We start from the raw sequence: 14,141 nt of genomic DNA on the forward strand, positions 1-14,141 counted from the left end.
TGACTCTTAGTGATGTCTTTGAAGTATAACTTGGCTCGCATGGGATCCATGCAGTTTTGTCTAGGTTATGCTTGTTGAATCACCTTGTTTCATGCCAGACTGTAATCTTAAATATTATAAATCTAAATCAAGACTCAGTCTCCCAAGGTGACATGGTAGAGGCTGACAGGAACTCCCTGAATAACCTGGCTGTTCAGTTTGCAAAGGAGATGATCTCTCCAGTTGATGGCCATGGCTTGGTTGCCTTTGTTCTTTTCTCTTAGGTGTCTTTCACCTTGAGCGGCATTGTTTCCTCTCCTCAGCAGACCACCAGACTTGCACTCAGTCTCCTGATCTTGAAAGTAACTTTTCAAGCACAAAGCCCGTCCTGCTCCGGGAGTGCGTGTTTGTTAACGCAGGCAGCTGACGCCCTTTTCTGGAGAAGTGTTTGTGTAAACCCAGGGTCACGGGTTAGTTAAAATGAGCTAGAACTCCTTCCTGCTCTGGGAAATGAGTTAGGGACGGAGCATTTCAGATGGGGTTGGGACAGTATTCTCTAACATCTGGAGTTTAGACCTCTCTCTTGCTGTATGGCTGGTTAAAGCGATGGTGCTGCTGGTCCCTTTACAGGGCCATACGAGCACAGACAAAAGAAGACTGGGCGTCTGATAGTATGAAGCAGAAAAAACTTTAATGGAAATGAGAAACAGTGAGGAACAGCAAGAGTATGTCTGCAGTTTTACAGAAGGCTCTTCAGGAAACAGAGTGTGTCCTGTGCTGGATGGCGCCTTGTCCTTCTGGAAACAGTGGAGTTTGACAGTCCAGACGTGTTTCTTTCTCGCAGAGCTGCTGATAAATCATATACATTGGCAGATGAGGCACAGCATGGGTATATAACAGGAGACCCTCTACTAGATGTTGTCTTTGGTGGAGTTTATAGCTAAGCATAGTGGACTTGTTCATGATGGTTGTAGAAATTCCTGTTGCTATGACAAGACAAAGTGGCTGTGAATTAACTTAAACATCAATTTACTCACACCTCAAAGTCTTCACTAGATAAACATGCTGTAAAGATGCCGCAGTACTCGCTGTAATTCAAGTTACCTTTTAGAGTAATAGTTGAAGAAAGAGGAGATATTAGAGAGGGTTATGTATGGGGTAATCTTACACACCCTGGCACCCACATGTCCCACGGAACACAGCCAGAGGCGTGGGTGCTCAGCGTTCCTCAGCATCATAAACCTAGCCATGAATCCGTGTCCTGCATTTCATTTCTTGGTTGCTATTTCTGCTGGTTCAGCATAGATAGCACTTTCAATAGCTGTATCTGTTGCCAAAACGAGAAAAGAAGGGGTAGCCATTCCCAAATCCATAGAAGTCCCCATATCCATAGAAGCCACCAGAACCAATCAAGCCTCTGTTCCCATAAAGGTTCCCAAAGCTTCTGTAGCTGTATGGGTACTGGTCCCGGTAGTACCCATATTGGCTCCCAAATCGGTAGCCATTCAGGCCCCCAAATCCGTAGAGGTCTTCATAGCGGAATGGTGAATAGCACCCATCATCGTAGAGGTCCCTGTAGAAAGTCATGGTTCCTCGATGCAGGTAAACCTGAAACACACACCCAGAAGCCAGGTGAGATTTTGGGCTGCTGAGAGCAGGAGGAAAAGCTCAAAGCTCGGATGGAGCTGAGGAGAAGCAACTCGCTCCCTCCTGCAGGTCTTTTTCATCCTCTTGACCATCTCATTTATTTAATCTCCCGAATCCCAAGCAACATTTTAGGTGCTTTTCCCCCACGACTTTTTGTAGTGGCTGACTATACATAGAAAATACGGGTTTTGCCAACTGAGAACTGAAATTTACCACTCAAGAAGTCAGAGAAATTTGGATAAATGAAAGAAAAATATGCTAGTTCGGGTGCTCATTACTGATTCTTATTCAGATGAGACCAACAGCCTATCAAATGCACCCCCTTGTATCCCATGGTGCTGTGTGCCACTCAGCATGGGATAAACGCAAAGAATGCAATGAAATGGAGGAACTTCCTTCCAGGATGTCTAGTTAAAGTAACACGTGTTCCATAAAGTTTTTATCTGGGGGTTTGAATTCCCATCTCCTAATGAAGATAATCTGGAACTGGAAATTACTTATGACTTAAAAATTGTGGCAGTAAACTTAGAATTTTCAGTGCCTTAAAGCTGACTATTAAACTAGAATGAGAAGAGCGAAAAAGTTTAAATTAAGGATTTCCTTAATATTGCAGAGATTCTTATGTTTGGAATTAACTCCAAAATGACAAAAACTTGCATACAGAATATCTGTACAAATACAGAGACACATTCTATATATGTCATATATTGCACATGTACACACCAGTGCCTTTTTAAATACATATATCTATGTCCACACACATATTTATACAGACAAACACATATGGACATATACACAAACAAATATACTGATCTCAGAAAGACAGTAGAGTTGGTATTGACTTACCTGGTTCACCGATGGGAGTAACTCGAGAGCAGTGAATGAAATTTCGGAGTTGTAGGTCCATATATATACCTTCTTCAACTTCGGTGTTTGTTATACAACGTATCTTTTTTGAGTACATTATTCCCTCAATTGATGTAATTGGAGTCAGTGATTTTCATGTTTTCAAGGTCTGATGCTATGATGCACATGTAATACCTTTAGAATTTCTTTCATCTTAAAACAAGAAGAAATGGGCTCAGCACATTTGCAGTAAAATTGCATGGAATTCTTTGTAGTTGGGTAGGAATACTTCTAGGAGACGTTCAGATCATTACTGGTTGTGCAATCTGCTTGTAGGTACTCCGTTGGCTTGGCTTTTGCACGGAAGGTGCAATGTATAAGGAAGGAGAAGGCTTTTCTTTGGTGTGCCGAGATGTAGAAGAGCTTCTATTCAGCATCATATGACCTGTGCATACTGCCCAGTGACATTGGTGGCGTTTCTTCCTTGCAGCTTTGTTTGATTTTTTTTGTCTTAGGTGATGCAACAGCAAATTTGAAGAAATTTTTTGTCTGCCTTATGAATGACCCCAAATATTTCTTCCTATTTTAGAAGAGTTTAATAGTTTTTGATTTTCATAAAACATAAAATGCATCACCTTGTCAGGACACAGAAAAAGGAGACCTTGGTGTGTCAAGTGACCATATTATTAAATCTAGGGGTGTCTTTCGGTGACAAACTATTAATATTTAAATAATGCAACACTTTGCAAATTGAAAGCATTAATGAGTGTTTATGAAATGCTTTGGTATTCAAAATTCTGAGGAAGCCTCAACATCCTGCTTGCTCATTATTGCCCTTATTTTGTATTCAAATTAATGCCAGAAATTAGGTGAAGGTCATACAAGGAGTTCTGCAGTAAACTGAAGCATTCTTCACTACTGCGTAGTATTTGATACAGGTGACTGATTCTTTGCAAAGAAAACATTAACACGGTTCCTTGCAAAAACAGCATTTAGTTAATCTCACAAAGCCCTTATCATTTATTATTTTCCAGGCCAAGTTAATACTTGTATTCTCCACTTGGTTTTGCTGAACTTGCAGACAAGCCCTCTGGTGAACCGAACGGCAAACAATGACTTAGTCCTATTTCTGTGGAAAACATTCTTTCTGCTCATGCAGCAACATGACTTTTATTCACCATGAGCATTTTGGAGGAATGCAATTAAGATTTGTTCATAGCTCATGCTGGTCCTGTTTCCTGCAATTTCTGTGTAGTTTGATATAAAATACATAAATATATGTTTAAGTTTCCTTTAAGCAGGAAGTCTGTGCCAAGGTGCATCAGGTTTTCTGGTGAACAACAGATGTTTTCAAGTATGTGGAAAAGTTATTCCTTCTTACTGAAATTTTTTCTCCTTCCAATGGCTTTGGAAGTGTACGAATGCTTTTATATTTCATAAAAATAAACTTTAGTTTTGACAGTGAAGACAATAAACTGGTATCAGGAATGTAGTTGGCCCAGAAAATTTTAAGATGAAAGAAACCTGTAATATATGTGACATATGGGTGGCTGAGAACACACTAATAATCCCAAACAATGAAAATTATATTAATTGAAGATATGACGTGTACAGGCAAATTTGTTTTCCAACCAATAAGGCTACAAACCTTTTGAATATACAGGGCGTCTAAGATAAGCCAGGAGGGCAAACAAACAGTATAAAAAGGGCTCGGAGCTCCAGGCTCCTCATCAGCTCTCTTGCCTTCCTCCTCCGGTGAGCCTGGTAAGCCTCTTCTCCACCCAACCTCTTCGTAGGGATTTCTGCATCGCAGGAGCTGGTGGGTTTGAGTTTCCAAGCTGGGTCTGAGACTTTACTGCTCCTGTTGGTGCTTGGGGTATCTGCTCCAGGATAAGGATCAGCGGTCATTAGACAGGTCTGCAGAGCTGCCTCCAGCAGACTTAGAGAAGGGTTTCCTCACTTTCAGTGGGTTCTTCCATAAACCTTCTGTTTTATTTTGAGGGAGACATTTGGGTCTATTTGGCAGGAGAGCAGATGTTCTCACATGTGTTAATTACTGAAATGGGACTTGGAGCAATGGATCCAACAGCTGCAGTGTGTTATCATGGCAAATGCCAAGTGCTTTAAGCTTTCTTGAAGGATTTTGTAATGTAGGGCTCTATGCAAAGCTGATATCCTAAAAGAAATCTAGGATTGATAACTGCTAAAAATATCCTCTAAGAAAAATTCTGAAATGGCAGCAAGGAGGTTTTGATCTGTAGCAGGTATATTCCATAGTCAGCGTTTTCAACAATCTTGGTAAGCGAGAAAAGAAATAGTGTAAAAAGAGCGGGTAAATGAGAGAGTTAATGATAGAAATGGGATGTAGTCGTGGACAGAGGAATTTGGTAACAATTTTGCTTCTGTCCTTGTTTTCATGGGACCCATGAAGAGATCTTTGGGCTCCAAGACTCTTAATGACACTGGAAGTATATATTACTTTTGCTTTCCTCCCTGCTGCTGCATTTCAGGTTTGCCTCCACCACAGAAAGATGACTTTCATCCAGGGACAGTGCGAGGATGACTGTTACTCCCCCTGCAACTATGGGAACCTGTACAGCTACCGGGGCTATGACTGTGGGAGTCCCTGTGGCTACCGCGGCTATGGGGGCCTCTATGGCTACCGGGGCCTCTTTGGCTTTGGGGACCGGTACAGCCATGGTGGTCTGTATGGTTACCGGGGCATTTATGGCTCTGGGGACTGCTACGGCTATGGGGGTCTGTATGGTGGCTACAGGGGCTTCTATGGCTCTGGGGACTTCTGTGGCTACCCAGGCTATTACCTTGGCCGGTACGGCTACCCCTTTGGTTCACGATATGGCCAAAGATTTGGCTACGGGAGCTGCTACTCTTGTTAAACCCAGTGGGAACTTCCCTGAAATGAAGATCAACTCAGACCTGGCAAGCACGGATTGATGCCAAACCTTGGCAGCAGCGGTCCCTGATGTGCAGAGCCCTGGTGACAGCAACCACCTTCCACAGAGGCGTGGAGAGCTCTGTGCTGCTGCCGAAGTGCTTGCGACAAACCATCTTTGTTCCGCTTTGCGTCTACTTGCTCTCTTGCCACCCGAACTCTCCTCTTGATCGAAAGCTTACTTCTTCTTGGTACTGCAGTTCTTGGTAAACTGGCTTTTATGTTTGTTGCAATGATGTACAAAGCATTACCTTGAATGAATGGTATAGACGGGGTGTAATGTGTATCTGGGAATGTAGTCTTCTGCCTTTCACTCAAATTAAAACTTATGCTGCATCAATTCTGTATTTCTGGTTTTATTTTTCACTTGCATTTCATAAATACTTTGAAATCAATAGCATCACACAGATAGGATGACAAAGTTATTGATCTGTGACCTCAGGTATTTGCTCGTAGAGACTTGCCCTCCTCAAATTGAGAAATATGGACTTAGGTAGCTGCAAGAAACTTCAGCTCTGTCTCTGGTTATGCTTATTTCTACAACTCTGGGTTTTTGCTTGGTGTATTCCAAACACATGGTTCATTAAAGACACTTCAGTGCTGCTGTTGTGCTAATGTGATGTGATTAGGGCATAATCCATCACTGGCTGTGATCTGATATTGAAGAGGTCATAGCTAACTGCAAATGCGTGGACTTCCTTGTAATAAGGATTTCAATTTTTAAATAAGTTTATATTTTATAAATTGCCATAGAATCATTAAACTGCTCAGGTTAGAAGGGACCTGGAAAGATCAGGGTTGAAAGATAAGGGGTTCCCCGATGGAGAAGTCAGAGGAATTTGCCCTTTGCAGTGTAAATCACTTGGTAGGAGAAACGGGTATCCAGTGACCAGCACCTCTGCGGGCACTGCGGCAGGGCATTTCCTTCTGTCAGTTCAGGGCAACGTACTCAGGGCCCACGTTTTGGAAGGAGGCAGAGTCAGGACTGATTTTCACTGACCTCTCCACCTCCCTGTCCCCTTGCCCTCCACTGGATGTTACGGGCAGGTTGTGGAACATCTTGGTTGTACAACCGAGCGGCTGTGGCTGCGTGGGGAGACAGGTGGTGACACTTTCTTGCTGCTTCCCTGGCCAGGGGCAGCTGACAGACAAGAGCTGCCAAAACGCCTTGGGGAGGATGAGCGCTTTGCACTTGTGGTGCTGTTTTGTAAGACTGTTTGCCTCTCTTTTTTTCCATCTCTCATTCTGTCTCCTATCTTTTAGTCTCTGGATTTAATCATTATTATAACTGCACTGGTAGAAATTTCTTTAATTCTACCCAGTTTCTGTGTGGAAGATCCAGGTAGTGTTTTGAGTCGTGAAGGTAAAGGGGCCCAAGATAGTTCCCAATGCTTTTAAGATAGTTTTTTATTTTTTCTTACGTTCCACTGGCTGGTAATGAAATTTGTCCATTAAATTGAAATGTGGTAGGAAATCGTGCCTGTGGAACCAGAGCATTTGAATTTGGTTTCTAGGAATAGGACAATATTCTGCTCACTTGAACATTTTAATATACTCTCTATAGATGCCTGGGAATAACTCTTTTACACATTAAAACATCATTGTAAAGACTACTACAACCCTGTTGTGCTCCAAAATGTTAACCTTAAGGCTGGTAATAGATTCAATTAAGTAAAGGGAGAAATAGTGTCATTTCTGGAATTTCTGGGGGACAGAAGGCAGAAAAGAGTGTATTTAGTGGGACCAGCTGCTCTGGACAACGGAGGGTTATGAAGTGCTCCATCAGCACGAGGGACAGAAGTCCCTCAGGGTGCTGCTGCTCTCAGTGTCTCAATGCGAATTCGGGACAGAGGGAAGAACACGAATGGAAGTACAAAAGATTTTTTTTTTTTTTTAATGCAGAAAAGGTTTGATGCAATAAGAAAAGCAGTTGGAACAGATACAGAAAGATTATAGTTTGGGGGATACTGGGAAGAGCTACAGTAGATGAGTCATTGCACTGTGTTATACAGAACATTCCTTTTTACTGAAGCCGTGCTGTTCATCCTTTGAGCACTTGTAAATCCAGATCAAAGGAGACACAGCCGTAATCCTTCTCCATTACACAGCACTGTAGCACCTTACTGGAAGCAGTTATTGAAAATGCAGATGACACAAAAGTTAATTTTACAGAAGTCCTTTAAAACCACTGTAGCAACTGTAAGAAGCTTCGAATGAACTGCAGATCATTGCTCCTGTTGCTGAAGGGTTTAAAAGGGGTTTAAATGCAGAATATCAAAAGAGAGCTCATAGTTCAGAAATATGACGAGACAGAAAGAACAAGAAATTTTAGAGAGTAGCCAAGCTCCCCGTTCTCAGTAACTTCAGTCACTGTCACAGGGGCTTCGCCCTTGTGTAAGCATTGCCTCTGAGATTAGCCACACGTCTTTGCTTGCTGGGTCGAGATTGATTCTTGGTGCAGGGATATTGTCACTGAGTTCAGCAACAGGGGTAGCAGCACCTGTAGCCGTAACTGCAGCAGGAAGGGTAGTAGTAGCGGGTCGTGCGTGTGGTCCCGTAGCTGCAGCAGTCTCCACAGTTGTACCTGCGCTGGTATCTGTACAGGATCCGGTAGTTGCAGGGGTTGCAGCAGCTGTAGGTGCGGGAGCGGCGCACGGTCCTGTAACAGGGCAAGTAGCACACGCTGTAGCAGGGGTACCCGTAGCAGCAAGACATCTTGGTGCGGTGGTGGAGGGATGCAGGCAAACCTGGAACAAAACAGCGGGTAAAAGGTAGGCTTGGTTTGCAGGGAAAAGCAGCAGCGGTGCCTTGGTGGCATGAGTGTGGTGGATTTGGCAAGAAAAGTTGAGCAAATCCCTCAGTCTTTGGATGTGATTTTGACTTTCATCTTATCCTACCCCTCTCTGTGCTCCCTCCTTGTTAGATTTGACTGTGAGACAGTTTCTATTCTTTAGCTTCTCCTCTTAAAAGTGAACATAATATTCTGTATTTTTGGACTTTGGATACAGAAGATTGACCTTGTGGGTATCCATCAAAATGTGTTTGTGAGCACTTGGTGTCCAAGTTCCCAGCACAGGCAGCTGAAATCAGTCCCGACAGCTCGACTGCAGCTCAGAACAAGCACTTATAGGTATCCTCATTTTCAAAAGTTTTCAGAAGCATCCATACACAACATGGCAAGTTCATGAAAGTCAGCCTCCTGATCTGGTTTTAATCTTGGCATGCAATCCGTTCCTTTTCCTGTATAACATCGGTTCACATGCCTTAATACCAGTTCTATCAAGGAACTGAAAATACTCTGCTGTTTACTAAGACCTAAGGTTTAATCCTCTTTTGCTACATGTCAGAGCAGCTCTAGTGGCCGCAAAGACACCAAGGCAATTAATGTGTTCTCCATATTCCTTATTGCAATATCTTTCCATCAAAAAGCCATTTCCACTTTACATAATATACAATTATGTCCACGAGCCAAAATTACAGACAGTACTAGTTATCACCAAATAAAAAAAGAAGATTTCTATTCCATTTAATAAAGCCAAGGAAGTCAAGCTTATATACTCTATGAGAATGGGATAGGAACTTACCAAGCTCACTGAGCAGAGTAAACCGAGAAGAGCGGTGTGAGGAGCATGGGGTTGTGAGCACTTTTATATGGTTTTGTAGACCTGTGAAAGTCGGTACAATTCCTCGTGTGCTTCAATTACCTGCTGGTCACGGAACAAATTTCGGAAGTACATCACCGGTCCAATTGCTGTAATTGTTTTCCTCCACATTTAGGACAATTTTCAAATTCCTCTGGTACCACATTGTGATTAATATCCTGTGATATTCTTTCATCTTAAAACTTTCCAGGATAAATGAGTTTCTGGGAATTCACCCAAAGGACAACTTGGAATGAAACTGGAGGATACACAGAACAGTTCTAGCTACTTTGCCTCCCTAGCTGGGGAGTCCATAGGCTGTTTCTTTACATTATTCCCCTACAAGGGAGGTGATGTTGCACTTTGTGGTGTGACGTAAAACACCTGAGGAAGAAAGAGGTATTAGACCATGTGCTCAGGGTTTTCACCAACCATTTTGATTCATTTCCGTCACTATTAATGACAGGCGTTCCACTGATTCCTTTAGGTTCTTCTTCTGTCTATAATTTGGCATACGCACCATGAGAAGGATGGCTCAATGTATAGGATCAATTAAATGAGCATCTGAGCAATGTGTCTAAGACTGTTTTTGTTGTGTGTTTTTTTTCTACCCCCGCCCCATAACTTTACTGGTTGAAATACTTCGATAATCCTGCTTAAATCAATGTCTCATGATACCATACACTCATATGATATATTTATATGATGTATATCTGAGATAAATATATATGTATATAATACTGAGGCAAGTACTGCTGCAGGATCTGGCAATGCAGAACAAATCTGGGTTTCCTGTTGTTCTACCGAAGAGACCAGAGTAGAGAAAAGGGGGAGAGCAGCCTTTTAGGAAGGCCGTGGAAACCAATAGGATGGAGACTGCGCATTCCTGACTGGTCGGGAGCATTTGCTGGGCAGGGTATCTGGAAAAGCTGCTACTGGTGAGGGGTCTTACAGTCCCTTGCTTTGCAATGAGCTTCAGCAGAATAAAAAGGCTGGTGAGGTGCTAAAAGGGATGTCTCTAAGCTGTAAAAGAAGGAATCACATCTCTGATTTTTTGTGGTGGCGTTATCCTATGAGGTACGACTCTATCTCTGCCAGTCTGCACCACGGGAGAGTGATGACAACTGCGATGCCTTAGTTTTAATGAAGAGAAACATTGCTTAGCTCAGGGGTTCCCTTCCCCGTTCTCTCGTTTATTATACAGCACCGAGGCACCTTTCAGTAACAAACCAGTAATATATTTAAATAATACAAACATTGCTAAAGTAAGTCTTTAATGACTGTTTTGGAAGAACATTGATACCCTAAATTCTGATGAGTCTCAGCATCTCTAGAATGGCTGTTATTATCCTAATTTAATATGCAAAAGAGGAATGTCTCACTGCAGTGAAGGTCATACAAGAAGGTATTCTCCCTCCCTGTCATGGGCCCTCCTGTTAATTACGGGGAAGAATGGCTTCCCCTTGAAGCTTCGCCTTATCTGGGATCTGCATTCTTCTCATCTTCCCGTCTAAAAGTGACTTTCCCTATGGCTGGGGCTGGCGGACGCTCGCAGAACGTGCGCCCAAAAGCCGGGCCGGGCAGGGCAGCGATGGGCAGAGCTGATTTCACAGTTCACACACAGCGTGCAAAGTAACCTCTGGTGGAAAAACGGCAATATTTAAACCAAGATTTGGGTTGGGAAGAGCTTTTTGTGAGCTCCTGTGTGTTCTCGTATCAGGCATCTATTTCAGAGCTGCAGAAATCTTAGGGGATCTGGCATTCTGTGTGTCCCAGTGCAGTTTGGACCCTCAAATGTTGCACAGCTTGGGTGGATGTCGTCAGCAAGTGCTGACTTAATTTTCTGAAATCTTCACGTTTCTGAGCTAGTATTTTGGAAATAAGCAGTGTGCTGTTGTGTTTGGTGGAAAAGAGGCAAAATTAACACACGGTAGATGTGAGTTTTCAAGACTGTCTTGGAGAAGACAGAAATTGAGGTGTTTTTTGCCATGTGTCAGGTAAATAATTAGTAAAGTCAAATATAACAGAAAAAATATAACAACAGTACTGTGATGCAAGATCTTTTAATAAGAGGAAGAAGCAAAGTATACAGCAGTTACAGAATTGGAGTATCCAGAGATTCACACATACTTTAAATGAAGAGCTATGACGTTTCACAGGAGATGCTTTGTTTTGGGACCATGGTGGTACCTGGTGAAGAGCAGAGCTGCGAGCTCAGCATGCAGCGAGGTGACACATCTGCTCTGTCTGCACCTCCTGTTGCAAAGCCACACATCAAAATACAGAGTACAGCCACCAAAAAGGCTGTGAAGGAAGAGCTGATCCTAAAAGCAGGTTATTTGAAAAAGCTGCAGATAGTGGAGAGAGATGCTAAGCACTCAGGACCATTCCTGACAGCTGTCATTGTCATGGGAGCTTAGCAAAGGTAAAATTCATGCAGGAGCCATAAATCACTATTTCACTTTTCCTATCAGGTCGTTACGTGGCTGGGTTTAGCAGGAGTAGCGGGGGTAGCAGCTGTATCTGCGGGTGTAGCAGGAAGTGTAGGGGTAGCGGCAGCTGTAGGAGGGGTAGCAGGAGCTGTAGGAGGGGTAGCAGTAGCTGTAGGAGGGGTAGCAGTAGCTGTAGGAGGGGCAGCAGTCCCGATAGCTGCGCAGGCTCCCGTAGCTGCGGTAGCTGCAGGGGGTCACGCAGTCATAGCTCTGGTAGCTGCAGGGCGAGTAGCAGACATCCTCACACTGGTTCTGGTAGCAGCTGGACACTGTCCTGTAGTTGCAGGGTGAGTAGCAGATGTCCTCGCACTGGTTCTGGTAGCAGAAAGTCATCTTGGTGTGATGAGGGGAGGCAAGTCTGGAACACAACCGAAAGAAAATGATCAGGTCTGCTGCAGAGACCAAGTGGCAGCCTGTTTCTTCTAGCAAATAGAATTTTAGAGAGTACATTTTTAGGATTAAATTCATTGTACCAATGTCTGATGTTTCACTAAAGTCTGCAGGTGAACAGACTCTAGTTCAGGAACAAATTCATCCCGTTTTTACAGCTGAGAGAAGACACCAGGAGGAAATCCTCCCTGTGCAAATCAGCAGCGCTTTGCTGAAAAAAACAGCCTATTTGTTTGGTCATGTGTCTGTACCTTAACGGCCAGTCAGTTCATATGCTCACTTTTTTGTTAGAAATAAATGTAAAAAACGTAGCACACCGACTGCTGCAAAATGAAGAAGCCTGAAACGCTTCAGTATGTCATAAAATAGGAAAATTTCTCAAAATGCATGGCCAGATGAGACGATCTTCTGAGCTTATGCCTTTTTAAATAAGCCAGAATTGTACTTGCATGGCTGTGGAATTTGCTTTTAAACTATAACTGCCATCTGTATAGCAATATAGCAAAAGTACAGCATCTACACAGCAGTAAAGACGTTGTAGGAAGTCCGACTTACCAAGCTCAGTGAGGATGTGAGTTCAGAGATGCGAATAGAGAGGCCTGAATTTCTCTCCTTTTTATATATTTGCCTGACTGAGCCTACCGTGTTTTAGACTCACACTCATCACTAAACAAATTTTCTTATGCACGTCATTCTTTCTATTGGTGTAATTGTTTTCCTTGGTTTGTGAATATTAGTCAGTTCTTGGCTTCCAAAAGCATGACATTGCATTGCAGTTTTCTTTCATGTTCAGACTTCCTGGATCAATTATAGTTGTTGAATTAGTGTGGTGAAATCTGAGTTATAACAGAACTGTAAAGCAGGTAGCAATCAATAATAAATCTAAAGGTTTTCAGGCAGAAACAATGATATTTGAAATTCCCAGGCTTTGCACCATACGTGAAATCAGCTTACAGACTCGGTCTTCAGGAGAGACAACTCGAGCAAGGCAAATATAATTGGAACCAAAAACATCTGCTTAGTGATTGTTTATGCTTTGATCAGAAAATGAATCACTCAGGGGTTCATTAAAAGGAACAAAATAAACCAAACAGAAACATATATCTGTAATAACTGTAGTTTTCATGAGAATTCGACCAAATGCTAAATATGGTTTAATGTGACATCTTATTAATGTTTAGGTGTTTAACCTAATGCTGTTAATGACAGTGAATAATGCTGAACCCTGTGCATGTGACCTGTTGAGCGGCAACATCCCGGTCTTTCCTGGTGACCTTCAACTCCAAACATCGCTGTTTACTTGCATCTAAAGGAAGGTTAATAACAGGCATGTCAGGTGTTCTGGGCCTTTCTCTAAATTTTGAATGTCAAAGCCTTCATTAATGTTTATTAAAGATTCACAGGTACAAAGAGATTTATTATTTAAATATTACTACTATGTTACTGGAGAACGCCCCAGTGTTATGTAACACAGTTTCTAAAAATGTGTATCAGGGTATCCTGTTTCTATGGTTTATTCATGTTGTAATTTATAGCTTCGGAATTGGGTCTCTGAAAGTTTTTTCTCTGAAAATACGTCATATACATACCATCTCAATGCTTATAAACCAATTTTCTAGATGAATCAATTGGCACAGCAGTATCCTATTGCATGACAGCATCAAATCAAAGAAATGGTCTTTCCCCCTTTGCCAGCCACAGGAAATGTTGGAAGGGAATGGTAACAACATATTGTTTCACATGTCACTGAAGTTATGAGACACATGAAAAGCAGGGACTACCCCTTCCACAGCTATTTCAGAAGAAAAATGCACAACGAAGTGTGTGAGCCAACATGAACGATGAGGCTGGAGTTCCAAAAATGATATGTTTGGTAATTTGTACAACTTTGCATATTCTTTTGACTTGTTGCTGTACTAAATAAGTGAATTCAGCACGATGATACCAAGACTTAATTGCCCTATATAGTCTTGAGATGAAAGAAACCTGGAGGGTGTAGCCTGCATGTCACAGTGCTGGACCAATAATCAGAAACCCTGGGGAGAACCGGTATATCAATGAGATGGAGTCATAAGGGAAGCAAAATGCGTTTGGTAATTAGAACCGACCCAGGGCACAGACATTCCTTTCACGTGCTGGGCGGGACTGGGAGCTCTATAAAAACCCGCGCTGCTGAGAATAGTGCATTCGCTT

The sequence above is a fragment of the Nesoenas mayeri genome (genome assembly GCF_963082525.1).
Source record: "Nesoenas mayeri genome assembly, chromosome: 30".
NCBI lineage: Eukaryota > Metazoa > Chordata > Aves > Columbiformes > Columbidae > Nesoenas > Nesoenas mayeri.